This window comes from Clupea harengus, chromosome 13, assembly GCF_900700415.2.
Source record: "Clupea harengus chromosome 13, Ch_v2.0.2, whole genome shotgun sequence".
Taxonomy (NCBI): domain Eukaryota; kingdom Metazoa; phylum Chordata; class Actinopteri; order Clupeiformes; family Clupeidae; genus Clupea; species Clupea harengus.
Window position 1 is genome coordinate 23,585,967 of NC_045164.1, and position 22,756 is coordinate 23,608,722.

At 48.7% G+C, this 22,756-nt stretch overlaps 1 long non-coding RNA gene across 2 annotated transcripts in view; it reads right to left on the reverse strand.

Moving 5' to 3' along the window:
- LOC116223328 overlaps positions 1–22,756 on the reverse strand; it is a 142,641-nt gene that overhangs the window by 100,389 nt on the left and 19,496 nt on the right. For both annotated transcript variants that reach the window (XR_006152747.1, XR_006152748.1), the window contains exon 3: positions 13,545–13,659. This is a non-coding gene — a long non-coding RNA (uncharacterized LOC116223328). The remainder of the gene's footprint in view (positions 1–13,544; positions 13,660–22,756) is intronic.

Sequence of the window (22,756 nt, forward strand, 5' to 3'; positions counted from 1 at the left end):
CGCAACTGACAATTTCTTAATTGTATTCAGTCATTCATGGAAATTTTATTAACATGGAACTGATGTATCCTGCCCTTCCTCTGTCACAACACCAGGGATCTAATTTCATTATTTTCCACAAGATTTGCTTGACTACTGCCACCATTCTAATGCAGCGCCCGTCCAGATGTTTATGCTATTTAAATTAGGAAGCAAAGCCTGTTGGGTAAACATAATTAAAGAAAGTAAATTTTCTTTTTTTTTACCGCCTGCCCTCCCTTTGTTTCTCAGCCCGCCCTCCCCCTTTCCTTCTTCGCAAGTTTACTTCATTAGACAACTTTCAATTAACACCAGGCACCACATGGTCCTCCCATAAAAACCAGGCCTCCACAGAGTCGCGGCTGGCTTGGGGCGCCGTGGAGGAGCCTTCCCCCTGTCAACGCGCACTATCCTCGGGCGTGACAGCCAGCCGGCCTGCCTCTTGTCAGCCAGAGGGGTGGTCTGGTATGAACAACATCTCTTCGCAATGGCGATGATTAAGAATGATTATGCAAGTGATTAAGAATATATGTGCAAAATGTGGCACCCGATGTCTCGTAAAAGTTACAACTTCAGACAGACACACACACACACACACACACACACACACACACACACATTCACACGCTCATATCTAACCTTAAAAAGAATGGAAAATGCCAACATCTGTCTAGCACCTGAAAACTTCTGAGACTACATGGTTAGGAGGCATTCGAAACAGAGCCTTCATAAAATCAGCTGGACATAAGTCATATAAGTGCGTCGACTGCTGTTAGAACCGCCAGAATAGTGGCAATTCACTGCACACAAAAATACATTTTGCGCAGAATAAAATCGTCCCCCAAATATGGTGTCACTTTTCTCTAAATCATTATTTCTTGGAGGGCCAGGAGTTGATAGTCAGATGCAGACTCGGTCCGAAAAGGTTTCCGGTATACTCCGCTCCCAACCCCGGCGGCACGGCCGATGAATCCAAACAGCGTTGACCTCCGACCCCTCGGCGTGCATACGTTTAAGAGGCCCCGACCGGGGTCCTGGCCAGTAATGAGAGCATCATTCTCGGTGTTTGGAGAATACTAAGTACGCCGTGCAGTGATGTGGAGTGCAGCACACCACAGACAGAGGGACAGTGGGGTGGATAAATTAAATCACTCATGTCAGAGTGCTAATAGGCCTGGCTTCACTCAACATTTAATTTCATAAGCCACCGTTCCTTCTCAAGGTCCACCCCCCCCCCATCATTTTGTGCCCCCCACACCCACAATCACTCCCCCCCCCCCCCCGCTTGCTTTTGAGACGTGTAACAATCTATTAGCGACAATATCACAGACGGCGTAATACAAGGGGTCATTAAGAGATTATGTAAACGCAGCGCATTTTCACAGCGCGTCCGTTTACATGGCCGTTGTTGTGTAAGACTGACGCTTTGATTAGCAGCCGCGCTAGCCTTTGCTCTCGGCAGGCATGTTCTAGGCTTGGAGAAGGGGGGATAGAGAGAGAGAGGGAGGAAGATGAGAGGACCGTCAAGTCACGGTGTGAGGCCTAATGCAAGGCGGAGGGCACTCTGAAAACGATAAAATCTACACAATAGACATCGAGACTTCCAAAGTCTGGCCAGAGGGCAACATGGCATCTTATCAGAGGACCTCTCTCTGATCTTCTCACACCAAAACACTTCCATTGTTTGTGTTTACAGCCAACCCCCATGCATTGAGTGCTATCAGACATCCCAGCGTAGCCTGGTCACAGTTTAACTAATTACCACGTCCCACATTCCTTTACCACATGGCTACTTGCTACAACCTTACCCGTCGTCACGTAGAGAACCTCAGGATGGTTGTGATTTCCAACCTGTTCTATTCAATTGTTATTATTCAGAGTTGTACTTATCCATGTGGTTTTTACCTGACATTCAGTTTGACTACCTGTAAAATGTAAGCGTACCATTTACTGAAGTAATAAACGGTTCATTCATTAAACATTCATGCAACTCCTCGTGTGCCATGCCATCACTGCGCTTGGTAATATTGGAGGTCATTTAATAATTTCATGAAGTCAGATTAATCATATTTTTTTTCTGCAGAATGTACCACTCTAATGCATTCTACTGTCTCATAAAGATCAGACACTTACGCCTTCCAGCCTGGTGTTTTTCTGTCGATTTTGGTAACATTTTTGGCTGTCTTGCAAAAAAAGCACGTAAGCAGCATTTGTTTAGCTGGAATGACTCAAATGTAAAATAAAAACACTCTTTCTTTCTCACTTCTGTCGACATCCGTGGGCTTTAACATATTTGAATGAAACAGTCGCTCTTGCACAGCCGTACAAGCCGGGGCCTGATGAGTAGAAGAATCTATGCCAGGATAACATTATGCTAAGACCACGTTTATAAGTATGCAGTGCGTGAAGCCTTCGATATACTTTAGTGCACATGAACTGAGTAGCTGTCAAAATTACAACAGGCATCTCAAGCAATTATGCAGATTTATGCAAAACATTAACAAGAAGAATTAAATGCACAAATGAGGTGGCTACACTTGAATTGTTAAGATTATGAATAATTACCATGAATCTTTTTTGCTCTTAATATAACTTGTTTTTGATAAACAAAGCCTTAATTATCACAATACTTCTGAGAATTTTTTCGCGGTGACCTTCATTAATCTTACAAAACAAGTCTCCCGGCGTGCCACAGTGGAAGAGGCATGATCTCGGAGCGCGAGCGCAAAACAACAGGAGAGACGCGTATGCTAACTAGCCACTTCAGCCCTGAGAGCGTGTGTGGCCAGGTATATCTAACAGCTAAGCCGGGAGATGTGCCATCGTGCCACCACCACCGCAGTCGCTCCCACAGCCTTCCCATCTGGGACCGGCGGGCTGAGGCATCCCATTAATTACAATTACGTTTCAGCGCGTCCCTGCCGCCGCCGCTGCGCCACGCGCCTCATCCCTCTCCAAGATCATGCTCCCACTCTTAGGGCTGTGCTGAAGTAGGCGTCGTGGCTGATGGTGAGAGTGCCGGGTCCCTCTCCACAAGGAGCCTCTCTCCATAGCCGTGCTGCTTTTATTGGTTTTTTCCTAGACCTCTTGCCTAGGAACTATTAACTTGTGATTCGTCAAGCCCTCCATGTGTGTGTGTGTGTGTGTGTTTGTGTGTGATTCTTTTTTTAGTTGTTGTTTGTTGTTGTTGTTGTGTTCCCTTGTTGCCACCATTTTGTTCTAGAATTAACTAGAATCCCTATGTCACTCTTCTCAGCATGTTGCCTCCATCCCAAATCTTCCTGTCTGAGTGGACACTACACATGCGACACCAACTGCCACACACTCACCATAGCAACATAATCAAGACGCTACTGTCCAATAGTTGACACCTCCTCAAAATGGCACTGCCAATCACATCAAGTGGGCTTGTTCCTCGGAGGGGAGTTTTGGCTTGTTTATTTTCAAGGATCTTTTTTTTTTGTGTGGTCACATCATTATTATTTTCTTTAATATTCCTGCTCACGCCCCCCGGGGCTGGTCTCGGAGGAAATGAATCCCTGGCTCTTTGGTGGATGTCAGTCACCCCTCTCCCGCGCCCTGCATGCAGATTGTCTGCCAGGGGTTGAGACGCCTCAACACATCTTTGAAGATCAACCCAGGCAGAATTAAGATGGAGGGAGAGAAGCGCTAGATGCTAATGATAGCGAGGCAGCTCACTGCAGCCAGGTTTGGGGTGGCTGCACCTCCATATCCTCACTCTCTCAGAGGTTTATGAGGAGGACAGGAGGAGAAGAGAAAGACAGAGAGAGAGAGAGGGAGAGAGAGAGAGAGGGAGGGAGAGAGAGAGGGAGGGAGGCAGGGAGAGGAGGGAGCTGGCGAACAAAGCCCACACGTTTCTTTTTGTTATGATAATCTACCCTCTGCTCCCAGTGTGTACTTGAGAGAGGGCTACGGCGCGATGGGCTATTTAGCATTCCAGGGTGGGCGACAGACACCACCACCACAACTGAGTTCCAGCGCCCTCAGATCCTCAGATTACAGGACTGATGCAGTGCCACAGTGGGCTTATGTACTGAGAGATCTCTTTGATTAGACTCAGTACGTCTGCTCAGACCCGCGCTACCGCGGAAAACATTTGTACTAGCGCAGCTTATTAGCATGCGCTATTACCTTAGTCTCACACTAAGTATCTGCAGTATCCGCAATCACCACTATGACTGCTTACAACAGTTAGGGGCACTACGGGGCACTGTTATTAGTAGTAATCAGCTTGGCTTAATGGTCTATGAACGCGCTGTTACTTACACACAGAAAGGAGCCTGCGTGAGCGAAAAGCTGCTGACAAGCTATACTGGCCCTCTCCAAGACATCAATGCGAGACTATTGGATGAGTTTACATACAAAGAAGGAAGCTTGCTGTTAACCTGTTAGGCAGTGCCAGATTTACTGTGTCTATTTCTACATTTTCTCTCTCTTTCCCAATCGATAGAAGAGTCAGGCCTTTTTTTTCCCCGGCAAGAGAAGCTCATTTTCTCCACATCAATACAACAGCCCCATAGTTCATTCCCTTTTATCCCTGTGCTCGGTATTAAGGGGCTGTTTTAATAGGACTAGCCTTAAGTTTTTGGAGGCATGCTCCCAACAGGCGTGGGACTTTCAAGCTATTTTTGACTGTGCAGTGATGGATCACGGAGGTGTGTTCAGTGGGAGGTGGTGCTCCGCAAACCAAAGCCTGCCTTTGACCCCGTATGCCACGGCACCCCCTGGGTCACGCCACCCAAAAGTCATGCCGCCAAGGAAGGCGCTCGCCGAGCAAACTTGGCAAGGGTTTGCCTTGTACGATCCAAGGTGCTCACAGGAAAACACGGCCCTGGGCCATGGTATGTTTTTCAGTGTGTGTGTGTGTGTGTGTGTGTGTGTGTGTGTGTGTGTGTGTGTGTGTGTGTGTGTGTGTGAGAGAGGGTGTGTGTGTGTGTGTGTGTGTGTGTGTGTGTTTCAAGACAAAGAAGGTTCCCTGAGTAGATGTTTTAGTGCAACAAATGAATTGAAAATAGTCTGGGTGTGAAAAGCAGATTAAGTTGTTTTCAAAAATGTTGGATGTTGTTTCTTGATTGGATGGATTCTTTTTCCTAGTGACACGGCTGGCCCACATGTGGTCTGTGGAGGAGGCCTTTGTGGTGGGGTTGCACACAGAGCCCTCACCAGAAGGCCATCATTATTCCCTTAACGAAGAGAGACTTGTGTTTAATTTAGTCCCGTCCCCCCCCCCCTCTCCGACTGGGCCTGCTGTTTCCATCCCAGGCAAGGGGCACAGAGGAAGCCCATTCCCACATCGCCGCCATTGTGGCTCTAGTCACTCTCCACCCCCCACCCCCATAAGATCCCCAGCTGCCCAACACTCCAGTACACCCCCCAACCCCAAACATACACACGCACGCACACACACACACACACACTTCTCTTCCCAGCAGCCCCTCTGCCTCTGTGTCTGACCCCCAGGCAAACAGATGTCCCCTCAGCCCCTGCGAGCAGGGCTGCAGCCTCCCCCGAAGAAGATCTCTTTAATTATCTCCACTCTCTCCTCTCTAATAAAACATTAAGCCGCCTAATCGAATCTGATGCAGCTGACTGATACTCACAGTGCAGGCGGCCCCTGCCAAATGCATGCGGGGACACAGAGACAAACCAAGACACACTCACTCACATATACATACATACACACACACACACACACACACACACACACACACACACACACACACACACAGAAACAAACACACAGACACACATACACACACACGCACACGCACACTCAGACACAGACACAAACACACAGACACACACACACATACACACTCACTCACACAGACACAGTAACACAGACACACATACACACACTCAGACACACACACACACACACACACATACAGATGCTTGCAGAGACACAGTCCCCCTCGGATGTCCAAGCGGCCGGACCACATCAGTTGCAAGGGGGAATCAGACTCAACAAACACATCGTTTTTCAGACAGGAGCCAGAGATTAGGGGCCATCGTTCACTTCAAACACAAACCATCTGGGTCTGCTCAATGGGACTCTTTCACAGCCCAGCTCTCCTTCCATCAGTCACTCTGCAAACACTCAGCCGGCACCCAGGGCCTCAGGGTGAGCATCTTCACTTTGGGGTTGAGGTCTCATGGTCATCCTTCTCGCCCTGAGAACCCCCCCCCCCCCCATCCCCCTCACTACCCCCACACACAATAAACAAAAGAAGGGGAAGAAATGTAATTGCCCTCTACCTCAAAATACTGTCAGGATACGATGGAAACTTGATTTATGGCGACCAGCAATACCCCACCCCCCCACCCCGCCTTCCTCCCCCAAAACACACACACACACACACACACACACACACACACACACACAGGAGCTGTGCCCATTGGATGAGCGTGGCACTGCTGCTGGGCATGTGTTTTGTTTGAGTTTATCATCGCAGAGTGGTTCTGAAAAGAAAGGCATGCGCGGTGAGGCCCTGCTAGACTGACCCGGCAAATGTATTCTGCTCTCAATGACTGCTCTCAGCCGAAAATTCATGTAAAACGCCGGTAACTCCCGACGCTTTTAAAAGCCACATCTGATAGTAGATAATGACACAGATTTCAGAGCCATTATGGAAGGGGCTATCAAATATTCCATTTCTCTTTTTTTGCATTTAGATTTGTATGGAGAGAGGAAAAAATCTGCGGAGCCCGCCGTCCCTAGATGGCTCGCACCACTCAGTATCCGCGGAACATACTAGAAGATAAGCAGAGAGTCAGCATAGAATCAGAAGGGGGGTTAAAGGGGAGGGGGGAAAACATAAATCCTTATCAAAGAGAAATGCTGGTTTGCCTGCATCTCCAGAGAACACTCCTGGGCTTTTGAGAGAAAATGGAGTCCAAATTCCATACAAATGCACAGTCCAAATGAAAAACAAATACAATAACACACTGAGGCAAAAGGCTGCACACTTACGTGCTACAATAGGTAAGGACACCCATATCAACAAAAAATTATAATGGAAAATATGTAACTGCGCATAATGTAGGGGAATCTTGCTTCGAGTATTTTTGGCATTAAATGTAATATTTCATGCATTAACTAAGCTGAAACCCTCATAATTAACTTTCTAAGTTTTACTGTGTGTGTGTGTGTGTGTGTGTGTGTGTCGGTGATGTGTGTGTGTGTGTGTGTGTGTGTGTCACTATGTATGTAAACCTGGTTCAAAATGTGAACCACAACACACTTTTGCTCTCAATGTAATTTACAACAAGAAGAATGTCTTCTGAACCTATTAGTTTCGTGTTGATAAAGCCCAAAGATAAATAGTAGAAAAAGAAACCGGACGAAAGAGCGAGCGACGAGCAGGAGAGAGGAAAAGAAGAAAAATCGAGGTTCAACAGGCGCACACATCAGAAACTTCTCAGTAATGGGCAGGCATTCACCCATTGGACCAACATCTTTCAATTTATTAGCATGACAAAGGACACAATCATTTTGGATATGCCTGAATGCAATTTTCATTAACTTTGCAATGATTTATTAACAAAAGTGTCAGGAATGTAATAAAAGCAGCAGGACTCCACAAAATGCCAAAAATAATAAAAAAAAAGAAAAAAAATTAAACCAAATAAAATAAATAATGAATTGCAATCTCAATCGACGGAGAGGAAGTGGTCTCAAAATGAATTGTGAGAATACGCCTCGCAGCGTCGGGTCAACAGGGTTTTCTTCTTCGATCACAGACATCACAGTGACTGAACTATGCAATTAACAAAGAAAGCGCAGAAAATGCTAATGTCTCATTTCAATGTAATTATACCAGGCTGTGAGCAAGGAGACAGAGAACCGCCATCACTGGTGTCAGTCCTGGAGAGGAACCGAAGAGCAAGCTCCCTCTGTCCTCTCCACACACACACACACACACACACACACACACACACACACACACACACACACACACACACACACACACACACACACACATACATACAGACACACACACACACACACACAAGCACACACACACACACACACACACAAACATACACACGCACACAAGCACACTCCTGCACACACACACACACACACACACACACACACACACACATACATACACAGAGAGACACATAAGCACACACACACAAGCACACACACACACACACACACACACACAGACACACACACACACACACACACACACATACATACATACATACACAGAGAGAGACACACAAGCACAAGCACACACACACACACACACACACACACACACACACACAGAGACAGACACAGGCAAAAATAGCCAAATGCCTGTCAAATTAAAATCTCACTTCAATCATCATCATTAACCTTCTGAAATGACAGAACAATGTCAACTGTGAACTATTAGTAGTGGCCCTGCACTATCGCATGACATGCACTGAACTACGTGCAAATAAGAGACAGCTGTGTCTTGGTTACTGTCCAGTCTGCTTCAGTACATGCCTAACTCAATAGTGAAAACTTAAGGTTTTGCATGGACGATACTTCATATTGCTTTCTGCAGAGAATTCGCCCTAAGTTCATAAAGGGCTGAAATGAACTTGTGAACGTGAGTGTGTGTGTGTGTGTGTGTGTGTGAGTGAGTGAGGGAGAACGAGAGATACAGCCCAATCATCTCTGCATTATTTCTCTCCTCAGTTACTTTGCAGACAGTTAATGAGAGTTCCTTTCGAATGGAGTGCTTATTAAACGTCTGTGCAAATATTGGCAGAGCCTTCCCCGACCGCTTCGCCTCAAATACTACGACTGATAAAGTGAGGCTCTAATTCATCTGAGGAGCGTAATAAAGAAAAACTACGCAGAAACTGAGACTGAGGGGAGGAGATGGAGAGATATATTACTGTCCAAAGAGAGAGAGAGAGCAGAGAAAAGTAAGAGAGAGGGGGATAAAGAGTGAGAGGTGAGTAGCGGAGACTTCACTAGGAGCAGACCAGAGGTCAGAGGTCAGACAGACTAGTGACTAGAGACTAGAGTACACACATTGAAGTTCAGCACTAACATTCTAGAGGTTGAGACTGACATCCACAAGAAATAGTATACTTTAGCACACAGAAGGACATATATTCATGTATGAGCAAACACAATAAATAGTATACTTCAGCACACAGAAGGACATATAGTCATGTATGAGCACACACACACACACACACACACACACACACACACACACGTATGAGCACACACAGGGCACACAGACACTCAGTGACATGCGAATACAGAGCAAACTACACGGAAACCCTCTCTCCACCCCCCTTTCCAGCGACCCACACACAGACACACACACACACACACAAAACAAGCTTGAAAACAGCAGTCAGGAGTGGAGTTAAAACTATACTGCACACACACACACGCACACACACACACACACACACTCCCTCTCTCTCTCTCTCTCTCTCTCTCACACACACACACACACACACACATCTGACAGCAACATGCTCTCCAACCCCCTACAGCTCTTGTGTATCGTTAAGATTTTATCAATTAATAATCCCACCAACGTAATAAATAATAAACAGCGCAGTAAGTAATCTTCAAAGATGTACAGTCCCTCCCAGGTGAGGGCCCTCTTTATGCAGGGGGGATGTTGGGGGAGAGGGGCAGGATTATCGAGGCCACTTCATTACTCTCAGGGCTGGGCCCCCCTATGATTAATAATACAAGACAAGGCCACCTCAAAGTGACCAAGCCATGCTCCCTCCCTCCCTCCCTCCCTCTCTCTCTCTCTCTCTCTCTCTCTCCCTCTCTCTCCCTCCCTCTCTCTCTCCTCCTCCTCCTCTTCTCTCCAGCAGCACAAGCCCTTGCATTGTTCTAATTTAAACCCCCTCACGACACACACTTCCCACACGCTCCTCGCCGTCTGGGCCGAGCGTATGAGTGTATACTCAGAGTAAATAAGTACACAGTGCTCTGGTGACATGCTGAAAGAGAGAGGAAAACTTCCTGACAAGAAATTGGTCCTGTTGTACACATTGTATTGCGATTAGCGCAACCTGCCCTGCATATCAATCTGTCTTAAGTGCTTTATATTGTTATGCTATGTGCCAAGGCTCTATGCTATGTTATACTAATACAAATGAACAACAGCAAAAATGATGACCTACTCTCTACTCTAGTGTTGCATATTATATCTTTAGCTGAAAAAAAATGATATAAATGTCAATCAGTCAATCAATCAATCATGCAGATTGGTGTTTGTTGTTCATCTATCCAGATTTACTGAGCCCAGTCAACAAGAAGCGACCAGGGTGCTTAAAGAAACAGCGGCTTCTCTTGTCCTAGGAGTGAGAATCAATTACAAATGATGTTTTAATGTGCTCTGTGAAGCAGAGGTGTCGCGGAGCGGCGCAGGAGAACGATGGCCGCTCTAATCTGATTAAGTGAAAATAAAACAGAGGCATGTTTGGCCAGCCTGATTTACCTGCCCTCCCCAGAGAAAGTGCATCAAAGGAGTTTTTAAGCCTAGAACAGTTTAGACAAATATTAAACACACACACACACACACACACACACACACACACACACACACACACACACACACACACACACACACACACACACACACACACACACAGAGGGACGGCGAGGTAGAAAGTTGGACAGAGAGAAAGATGAAATGCCATGAAAGCATGAGACATATTTATAGACAGTCAACTTTTTAAGAGGCTTATTCTGGCAACACTGACTGATGAAGGAGGATCCTTTTTTTCTTTAAAAGCCCCATTCAGGAAAAGAAAATAAGCTCAACGCTTGCAATTTGCCCCGGACGTATAAATCAAGAAGCCGCCTGACCACAAATAATTCAGCGGTGGGGTGAATTTATATGTTTAATTACACTTTGCAGGTGCCAGGCTGGCGCTGCTCATTACGGCGAGATCTATGAAACACGCTTAATAACATGTAGAGCAGCAGGACAAAGGGAAGACAAAGCAATTAGCTCTGCGTTATTTAATAGGGGCCGCCTCTGCGCGTCCTTTCAACTAGGTCCTGGGTTTCTCCAACCACTCTGTAACTAATTTGATTACCAGACGCTACACTACAAATAGAACGGGAAAAAAAAGAAAAAGGAAAGCAAAAAAAACAATGTGGGGATTAATAGTTACATACCTTTATCTCAGCGGAAAAAAATTACAAAGGGGTTGCGGTGAGTGAGTGAGTGAGCTGTTTCTTCTTCTTCGTTAGTTTGCTTGGATCGTGCTTGTTGCTCACCGGTGGATTGGATGTCAGGAAGTACTCTGCACGAATAGGCGGCGTACTCTACAGGGAGATCCCATTGGCGGACTGAGAGTATTGGTTTATCTGTGGTCCTGCTTGGCTCCGGGGGGGATGTGTTTACCCTGGTTCTGTATTTGTGTGAACAGGGCAGCCATGTTGGGGCACACCCAGACCGGTGCCACCTGAGAGGCGCGGGCACAGGAGGGCACGGGGCGAGCACTCATTGGCGCCCGTGTGCCAAGTCCAGAAAGCCGCCGGTGCCATTTTAGCTCTGGGCAGTGGAAGGCGATCAAAGTGGAGATCGGCGCCAAAGGGATTCAAAACCGCGGGGTCGTGGGAGTTCAGCGGAGCGCAGCAAGTGTGTTTCTGTGGTGAGCGGGAATGATATAAAGATGAGAGAGAGTGAGAGAGAGAGAGAGAGAGAGAGAGAGGGAGAGAGAAAGCACTGACGGAAAACCCGCAGTGTAAACACACAGCCTCTGTTCACGGCTATTTCCAGCTCAGCTCCCAGCCACAGTCCAGCTGCCCCCTCTGTAGTCCCAGCCTGGGGATATTTAAACTCCCCCGCCTCAAAGCCAGGCCTCAGAGCTGCTCCAGACCCCCAGTGGTGCCTAAACCCTCAGCAAACATGGTCCACCGCCACCACCACCACCACCACCACCACCCACTACCCACCACCCATCACGCCTGGGTCCAGCTAACCTCCCCTGCCCTCCTCTCTGTCCAGCCTGGGGGATATTTACCAGGCAGGCCCAGCCAGGTCCAGCCAACCATCAACCCCCCCCCTCCCCGCCTCCCCCAACCCAGCCTCACACGAGACACGACCTCAGCCTCACACCACCCGCGTTTGGCCAGCTGCTGTGGTGAGCCGACCCGTTTCGCTGTGTTGGACTTGGCCAAGCTTGGGCCTGGCATGCATTCACACACATACAAACACACACGAGGACCGGGGCCGTGGGAACAGCTTGGAGAGGCTGGCCGAGCGCTTGCCTGTCTCGCAGGGCAGCAGCCGCGGGCGGGCGAGTGGGGGCCTGCTGGACGAGCCGGACGTTTATCTAACAGGATGACATCGGCTCTCCGCACCTCTCAATCTGTTCTGGCGCCCACCACTGGGCCTCCTGGGCTTCGGGCCACACAAGAGCCGCCCACTGCAGTGTCCACTGTGTCCACTGTGTCTAAGCTCACTCCAGCCCCGTAGCTCTCTCAGTGAATACAGCCCAGTCCTTTTAACAACAGTCCTTTTAACATAAAATATCACTGATGAAATAATTATCATACGTACAATAATTATCATACATTTTATGACAAAATATCATAGCTCATGTATTCTCAATGAATACAGCCTGTCCTTTTAACAACAACCCAGGTTCCATTTTTCATTCCGACGCTCCTCAGGAAAGCTCTAACGAACTGAGTGTGTGATGTGAGGAGAAGGGAGTGAGACGTGTCGGTGTGTGAGACGTGTGTCGTGCCAGAGACGGAGCGTATATAGCATACTGCAGTGGACCATGAACACACAGAAATGTAATCTTACATTAGAGTGAACATAGGAATACATAAAGCAAGGTTAAAGCTCAATATGGCGCAGATATACAGCACAGGGGAAATGCGCTACGAAAATGTTTTTAAGATCAAAAATGAATCCAGTGTGACCCATTATGACATCCCACTTCCAAATCAGGTTGAAAGAGGAGAGTCAGACAAAAAAACGGGGCCAACTCTGCTAACTAAAACACAATCTCTCTCTGCCTCACATACACACACACACCATCCGCACACACACACACACACACACCATCCGCACACACACACACACACACACACACACACACACACACACACACACACACACACACACACACACACACACACACACACACACACACACACACACACACACACACACACACACACACACACACACACACACACACACACACACACACACACACACACACACCCCCGCCCCTGTGACCATCTCCATCCTCCAGTAACCCCGTTCTCTCATCACTAAACTAAATCCAGCCCCTGATGCAGCCATTCCATCAAAGTAATTAGTTTCTGTGTGGCGAGGCACCCTTTATAGAGACCAAATCAAATTTGCTTAATTTCAGAGAGGGCCAAAAAGGCCCAGCCCTAATAGAAGCTAACAAGCTCTGAATGTCAACAAGCGCGATCGATGGATGGGGAGAGAGAGAGCGCTTGGCAGGCGACCGGAGCGACCGGAGCGAGCAGAGCCACCTACCAGGGCCATCCGAGTCCCACTGGCCGTCCTCCAACCGGTCCACCCAGGTTCGGCCCGGCGCTGCTCAGTCATGGCGGTGTGTGCCCCAGTCACATGGCCAGTCCCCAGCCTGCATCTGCAACAGACACACACACATAGTCAGACACACACAGACACACACACAGTCAGATGACACACATACGAGAGCAAATATATATATACAGTACGTATATATATATATATATATATATATATATATATATATATATGAGCTACTGGATTTCTGACTGGATTTTTTTGTAGGGGGTATGTCATCTCAAGAATTGTAAGTGTGTATTTTATGACAATTTGGAGATGTTACACTGTGTGGAATTGTGTGTGTGTTCCTGTGAGTGAGTGAGTGAGTGAGTGAGTGAGTGAGTGAGTGAGTGAGAGTGAGAGAGAGAGAGAGAATGAGAGAGAGAGAGAGAGATAGAGAGAGACAGACAGACACAGAGAGATGGAGACAGAGAGCAAAGACAGAGAGAGAGAGAGAGAGAGAGAGAGAGAGAGAGAGAGAGAGAGAGAGAGAGAGATATTTGGAGGGAGTTCTCTGCATTAATAGGGCTAAAATGGGATGGTTCCGGAGTTGGGACACTAAAGGACACCTGTGCTGTGCCGCACGCAGCAGAGAGAGGCAGACAGGTAAGCAGGCAGCATTGCAGGCTGGAGGAGTCGACTAAGGAGTCGACTAAGGAGTGAGGGGTTACTCTATAATGAGACGAGCCCAAACTCCTGAGGGAAGACAGTGAGTGAGAGTGAGAGAGAGAGAGAGAGAGAGAAAATGAGAGTGAGAGAGAGAGAGAGAGAGAGAATGAGAGAGAGAGAGAGAGAATGAGAGAGAGAGAAGAGAGAGAGAGAGAGAATGAGAGAGAGAGAGAGCCCAAACTCCTGAGGGAAGACAGGAGCGCGCCATCCCTCCAGCACTCGGGGTGCCAGGAGAGAGAGGGAGCGAGGGAGGGAGGGAGAGAGAGAGGGAAAGAGACACATGGAAAGACAAATACATTCAGAGGATGGCAACCAAGTGGGGTGGAGAGCACATAGGTGGAGGAGGTGGTGGGTGGGGGTGGGGGTGGTTCTTGGGAGCGAGTGAAGAGCGAGGCGAAGAGAGGGAAAAAGAGAGGGAGATGCAGAGAAAGGCCACAGGAACAGATAAGACAGAACTCAGAAGACTACTGAGACACCGAGGTGAGAGAGAGAGGGAGGGAGGGAGAGGGAGAGACAGAGGGAGAGAGTGTGTGAGAGAGAGAGAGAGGGAGAGAGAGATGGACAGGGAGTGTGTGAGAGAGAGAGAGAGAGGGAGAGAGCGATGGAAAGAGTGTGTGTGTGAGAGAGAGAGAGAGAGAGCGATGGAGAGAGTGTGTGAGAGTGTATGAGAGAGAAAGAGAGAGAGGGAGAGAGCGATGGAGAGAGTGTGTGAGAGTGTGTGAGAGAGAAAGAGAGAGAGAGGGAGAGAGAGATGGAGAGAGTGTGTGTGTGACAGAGAGAGAGAGTGTGTGTGTGAGAGAGAGAGAGAGTGTGAGTGTGTGAGAGAGAGAGAGACAGCATGGATCCCAGGCACCACAGAGCTCTGACACACACACACACACACACACACACTCTGTGTGAGGTGGGACTCCAACACGCTCCTTGTGTTTCTTCTTTCTCTTCTTTAGTGTCTAATTCTAGCTGTTACCTGTGGAAAGGTGTTATCACGAGCTGCTGACTGCAAAACAGTCATATGCTCACATCAGACGGAGCGCCACGCAGGACATCCACCCTAGAGGGTGCACATCAGACAGGACACAGTCCAGCAATCCCCTCACCATACAGTAACAACAGCCGTAAGAAACAAGCAAATTGGGCCGGATATTTAGTTGGGTCTTTAAAGAGCTTTCCGTGATTAATATGAATATCACTAATTACCTATTGGGCGCAATTACATGCACTTGAACCGCTTTGATAAGAGCTGCTGAAAGGTGTTAAGAAACACACACACACACACACACACACACACACACACACACACACACACACACAGCCAGACACACAAACACACATCACAAACGCACACACACACACACAGTCGTCAGCACCTTGTTCATGTGTGAGGTGGATCACAATAGACCCTAATGAGGATCCAGGTCGTGCCAGGGAGCCTCTCGCATGCCCGTGTGTGAACTGTGTGTTATATAAATATAGACGCTGACGTGGCGTTTGGGCCCACGCTGGGCTGCTGTGGCAGTGCCCTGCCGATGAAAAGGTCAGCCGCTGATTAAAGGAGATCAGTAGAGCAGGTAAGGGCAGGACTGCAGGGATGGGGTAGAGTGTGTGTGTGTGTGTGTGTGTGTGTGTGTGTGTGTTTTAGGGTGGGGTTGGGCAAAAGCTCAGCTCAATTCCCAGTCCCAATTTGTTTTTAATCAGGGCATCACCCCCCCCACCCCCGCCCCTCCACCCTCACCCCCCTGGCCCCTCCCCACTGGTGCCCCTGAGTGTGCCTCTTGACTCCTGAGGGGGGCGCTCTAACTCCTCTGACCCACTTACACTCATCTGGGTCAGCCTCTGAACCCCTCCCCTCCCCTTCCCTCCCACGCGTTTGGCATGTCACTGACAGAGCACGTCCACCACGCATTCAAACATCTATGCACTTGCACACGCACACACGCACACACACGCACACGCACACACACACACACACACATATTGTCACTGAAGACAATAACTGTAAGGCTAGATGTAAAGAGAATCCATTGAAATCAATCAAGAAATAACCACCTATCAAGTCCCATTACTTCCAGGACCTGATCAGAGATCTGAGTTCACTCCATCATTAGTGTGAACACAGCAACAGGACCTGATCAGAGATCTGAGTTCACTCCATCATTAGTGTTAACACAGCAACAGTGGAGAAAAAAAGGAGAAGACTGCACTGATTTAAAGAGAGGTGAGGATACAGGAGTAAGGAAAAAAGAAAGAAAAGAAAGAAAGAAAGAAAGAAAGAAAGAAAGAAAGCAAGCAAACAGTGCAATCTTGTGCTCTGGTAAAGTTTAAATAGCTAAATCCCAGAGTGGCTCAGGATTTAGCCCTGTGCTGTCAGGAATACACAGTGTTGCAGAAGCAGGAGCAGGAGCAGGAGCAGGAGCAGGAGCAGGAGCAGGAGCAGCAACAGCAGCAACAGCAGCAGGAGCAGCAGGAGCTGGGGTTCACAAGAAACACGCCTAGGCTTTAAAGGGCACAGGGGAAGTGATTAGCTCCCACACTCCTCACTCTCCCCCCCCCCCCCCCTTCCCTCCCTTCTTCTGCCCTCCATGCATCCCAAAATAAAACAACATTAATAATAATAATAAAAAAACAACAACGAAAAAAAGTTTTTATTTTATGATTTGTTGTGTTGTTTTAGTTAGAGGTCCAAGAAGTAGTTGATTCATTTTTTTCCCCCTCTTGTTTTTGTACTTTCCCCTCCTCCCTCTCATGGTCCTGATGAGCCGGTGTGTGAGCGGAACAGCTATACAGGTAGACGACATGGCTGTCCTCCGCCCGCGGGCCCTCCAACTTTCTCTCCTCTCTGCACTGTGCCCTTCACGGGGAGTCGGGTGCACACCGTGTGTGTGAGTGTGTGTGTGTGTGTGTGTGTGTGTGTGTGTGTGTTTCAGGGGCTGGGGGAGCTCGTCGGGGGCCGGCTGGAGCCCCGTTTCGTGTGTGTGTGTGCGCGGCCGCCGGCTACTCTGTTCAAACAGCCGTGATATTGAAGCAAAGAGGCCTAGGGAGCACAGGGGTTTGAGGGATCCATAACGGGGTATTGATCAAGGTTAGCGCGCAGCGAAGAGCCGCCGCATCCCAGTGCTGCCCAGCGGGCTGGAGGGCATCCAGCGCTTACACTCCACTCTTAGGTGTCTGTCTGTCTGTCTGTGGGAAGGGAAGGGAAGGGAAGGGAAGGGATTCCACCATCTGAGCTAACAAGAAATCCTCATGGGCAGGCTGGAGCTCTGAGGAAGAGAGAGAGACCAAGTGTGTCTGTGTGTGGGGGGGGGGGGAGGTAAGTGAGTGTGTGTGTGTGTGGGTAAGTGAGTGTGTGTATGTATGTGTATGTATGTGTGTTTGCGTGTGCATGAGAGAGAGAGAGAGAGAGAGAGAGAGAGAATGCACTTGAGCTCACTTGGAACACATTCACAAACATCTTTCCCATTTCTTTGCAACAACACAACCCAAGCATCCTCGTTATAAAAGAGACCCAGGTATTAGGCACCGGTGAGAGAGCTCCAGCCTCTTTGTCTTCATCTGACGTCTCCACGTCCTGCAGGCACGCTTACTCTCTGCTGGCGCTGATAGCAGCCTCCATTACACGTCTCATTGGAGGCACCTAGGCAGGTTTTAAGTGACCTCTTAAGTCGGCGTGAGTTTTAAAGGGGAGGCTGGGAGGGTTTACACTCCTTTTCATGGAGGACGGGGGACTCTTGAAAGTTTTTCATGCGCTGTGTTAAAACGGGGAACCCGCGGCCAAAGTCCGTCCGACAGTCTGCAGTTCCATTCAAAGCGAACGTGCACCGCGTGTGTGTGGAGTCTGTGTGTGTGTCTGTGTGTGTGTGTGTGTGGAGTCTGTGTGTGGAGAGAGAAATATGAGCATGTGGGAAAAGCATTTCAGCATGTGATATCTTCACCTGACAGTTCCACCAGGGAAGTCCGGTGCAGTGTGTGTGTGCCGATCAGCGGGGGAAGAACGCCAACAGTAGCAGGTCACGAGAATATATGTGTGTCACGTGTTTCACTTTTTATAATTTCTCCCCAATGATAACATGTGCTGTGGTAGAAAAGGAACTGCCAACTTAACACCTCGTTTTAATATAAATCAAACATATACAAATGCAATGCTGTGAGCACATGATCCTCTCTATCCAAGCCAGGCAGAGTAGGGCGGACGGAAAACAAGCTCTGTCCAGACAAAGACAAAGACATGTCCAAAGACGATGATCTAACGTGGCCTGAGACATCCAAGGGTCACCGCATGGACTCAACCAGAGCTGGCAGCCACAGCTAGACAAAGACACAGTGATTCTCTCTCTCTCTCTCTCTCTCTCTCTCTCTCTCTCTCTCTCTCTCACTATTCCTCACACTCTGTCTCTGCGTCCCTCAGAAAGACAGCTCGCTCTGTCATCTGCCTCGTCGGGAAGGAGAGCGTGCGCGTGAGAGAGAGAGTGAGAGCAGGGCTGGTCACTCTAAATGGATGAAGAGATTCCCTGCTTACTCATGCATACCGCCGGCAAATTGTTCCTCTCAGATCGGCGGCCCCGCCGTGTGATTTGCGAGAGATGGCGGTGGTGGCGGGCGAGAGAAGTCGCCGGCTCATATTGGAAAAGGGCACGGCGGAAATAGACAAACTAGTCCGAGAGGTGCATTTGAAGAAAATTATATATTTCGGCGTCTGGCTAGCACGGGCGGAGCGGGGTGGGTGGAGGTTGGAGTGGGTGGTGGTGGGTGGGGGGAGAGAGAGAAGGCATGGGAGAGAGAAGTGAGACGCCTTTTAGTGGCGACCTTGCCAGGGGAGTGGGCGGCAAGAAGCATTTCGAAAGGTCTCGCTCAGGCTGGCGTGCATGTTATTGTCATCATACTAGGAATTAGGCAGCGAGAGAAAGAAAGGGTGTGGGGGGGGGGGTGGTGTGAGGGGAGTCGGACAACCTTCAACGGCGAAGGGAAAACAACCACACACACAGATTCTACAGCGAACACTGTTTTCAGTCTGTGGCTTTTGTGTGAAGGTGGACACAGTGCCCTCCACACACACACACACACACACACACACACACACACACACTCACTCACGCATACATACATATGACCCTCACCTGGTGTTCAACCCCCTTTGCATCTCACACAGTTTTCTATAGGTGCTATAACAATGATAGCCCAAGACAATGAGAGTTATTACCAATAACCCATTATAAAACAAGTGTCCAAGTGATCAAGTGGCGTATAAAAGGGGCCTTTGCATCTTGAAAAGACTGTACTGTAATTTAGAATACTAATACAAACTTATCATCTAGGGCACTGTAGGCCTAACACTTTTGACTTCCTGTTCCACACCAGATCAATATTACAATAGACACTTAGCTCAGGTAATTGAGGTCATGCCATGCCTGGCAACCACAAGCAATGAGCATGGTAATTCTATCCCTTGTTTTAATAGCAGACAGACAAGACAAAAATCATCTTTCCATATCGATAATGGTTTATAGCGCCTCCTGTGGACACTCCGGGCTGGTGCGCGGTGGCGAGCTGGGCTGGGCCGGGCCGGGCCGGGCCCGTGGTGAGTAGAGTAAGGGCGGATTATTAATGCTTTGGCCAACTTTGCCTCCAAGATCATCCGTAATAACAGAGAACATCCGTTAGCAGTGAATTAGATCAATTAGATGGCACTCTTAAAAGAGGTTACGGAGCAATTCACAAATGGAGGATGGGTGGGAAGAGGGAGCGCGCGCGCCAGCGAGAAACACTCAGGCACGTTATAGCCCATGAATAACAATGAGCGGGTATTGGACATCATAATAGGGCTGGATCATGTACAAACCTGTGGAGGCTGCCTCCACACTACGGGAGTGAGATAAACTTGCGCCTTGTTAGTGATGAGAGCGGCGAGGGAGAGGCCACACGGAAATGCCTAAACACACACACCCCCACACACACACACACCCACTCAAACACACACACACCCACTCAAACACACACACACACACACACACCCACACACACCCACACACACACACACACACAAAAACGAATAATTTGTGAGCACGGGCATAATGTATAACAGTTCCTTGCATAAATGGTGTCTATCTGCATGACAAGGGCATGAACACAAACATAATACTGTATGTATACGCACAAGCACTCAGACCCTTTTTCCCTTACTAACACACACATACACATACACACACACAAACGCACACACACACACACACACACACACACACACACACACACACACAGAACTGAACATCATACAGTAGACCTTTCAGAAGACAGGCTGTATTAAAGCGAGCTGCAAGCGATTAAAAAAAATATAAAAGAAAAATAAAGGGGGTGGGGGGGGGGTGGAGGCAAGGGCTAATTCAGAACACTAGGTGGGGAATGTGCCAAGTTCGCCTTCCCTTTCAAAGTGGGGGACGCTGCTGCTTTCCAGCCATAAACATCGAGCAGGGAGGTCCGTAAAAGGGCTGCCCACATTAAACATACTTATTTATAAAGGAATTTTGGCACAAAGTAGCCAAACTTTTTTTTTTCTCCCCCCCCGTCGGCCCCCCCCATTCCACCGCCACCCCCCCCGCCCCCCCTCCCCAAATCTCCTGATCTTTAATCTCCGGGCCAATGTCTGCTATACAGATTATGGCTACAGCTACTGACAAGTCTGCTAAATCTTAGCTGGCTGACAAATCTGGCAACCGCCTGTATCTGAGCGTTAGTCTCTCTCTAAAGAGCTGAATATTTTAATAATAGGCCTCCTCTCTGAAGGAACCCCTCAGTCACTTTGTGAGGCCTGGCAATCGCAGGCTCTCTTCAGGATGACCAACATGAGCCCAATCATACAGAGAAGGCCTTTAAAAGCCCAGGGATTTTCTTTGGAATCTCTGCGCTGATTTAACGCCGCAGTCCTCCTGGAACCGGCACGTTGGAAAACCGTGTGCACTTCTTTATTTCTTTTCTCTTTTTTTTTTTTATTAAGACGGTTGGAAAACGACAGCATAGTGGGGTGGGGGTGGGGGGGGGGGTTGTGTGTGGGATGATGTTACATGACACACGATCCCCGTGGTGAAAGGCACACAGCGATCGTCGGCATTATGGCGTTGATTTTACAGCGTGGCGAAACACGCCATGGTGAAACCGCTAGGATCTTACGGTAAACCGCCCCTGGAGTTGTCCCGGATGGAGAACCTAGAATGTGCCGAGCTCTGAGGGGTTCCTGACAGAACCAACCACAGCGAGAGAGCGGGGGGAAAGGGAACCGGCCACAACCCGATGTTTGTTCACACATATATTTGTCTGCTTTGTCTAGCTGCTAGAGGAACCATGCTCAAGCCCCCAGGAGCCACACTACCCTGCATAAGCGGACGATGAGCCCTGTGATGCATGCAGCATATCTCCCGTCCTCCCATCATATACATCGGACTGAATTTGAAGGTCTGGGTGTGCGATGTCCGAGCCGTGGAGAGATGACAGACTGCGACTGCGACCGCGGGCGGCCCCTCCACCCTGCGTCCCCCTCCTGGGCCCCCTGTCACTCTCTTGGCAGATCAGTCTGCTTAACGCTCACTGCAGGCTGGCTAATTACCATGGGCTCGCTCAACCCACTGTGCACCCCACCCCAGCCCACCCCACCACCACCACCACCACCACCACCGCCACCGCTGCACCACGTCCCCCTTTACCCATCTCTCCACCCCCCCACCCCCCACCCAGCACCCCCACCCCCACTCTCTCCGCTCCCCTCCCCACTGGAGCTAAATGCACCCCCACATCCCCTGCGGGCATGGGAGATAGTGACAGTAATCTCCCAGTGACAGTCTTTGGACGTGCCGTCATTAAGCCGTCCGTGTTATTGAGATGATAGCCCAAAGAATCTGGCCACGGTGCCAGGGAGAGAGGGAGAAAGAAAGAAAGAAAGAGAAAAAGAAAGGAAAAAAAGAAAGAAAGAGAGAGGGAGGGAGAGAGAGAGAGAGAGAGGAACCGTTTTCTGCTGGAAGACAATTGGAGTTAAACTGAGTGACAAGAAGAAGCGACGTTTGCCTTTCCTGAGAGGCATTTTCATACAGTTTAAACTATAATTCACACTCAAAAATACACTTCTGCCATCGGCAACATTTTCTCCTGCACATCCCACTTAATTAAACGGAGAGAGGGGAGAAAAAAACAGCGCCAAGAGGAGCTCTTTGCTAAAATACTGTGAACAAAAGGTAGTTTTTTTCTCCCGAAAACATGAGATGGATTTTGACAAGCCAACATTTAGGACCTCCGTCGTGTGATTCATGCCCAGGCTCCGAATAAATCGTGGAAACATGTCTTCTCTGCATGAAAGAGAGCTAGAACTACAACCACCAAGAGAGAATGAGGAGACAGAGAGGGAGGGAGGGAGAGCAGAGGAGAAAGAAAGAAAGAAAGAAAGAAAGAAAGAAAGGAAGAAAATAACTTTCCTTCTTTCTCAACACTTCCTCCCTCACCTCCTTCTC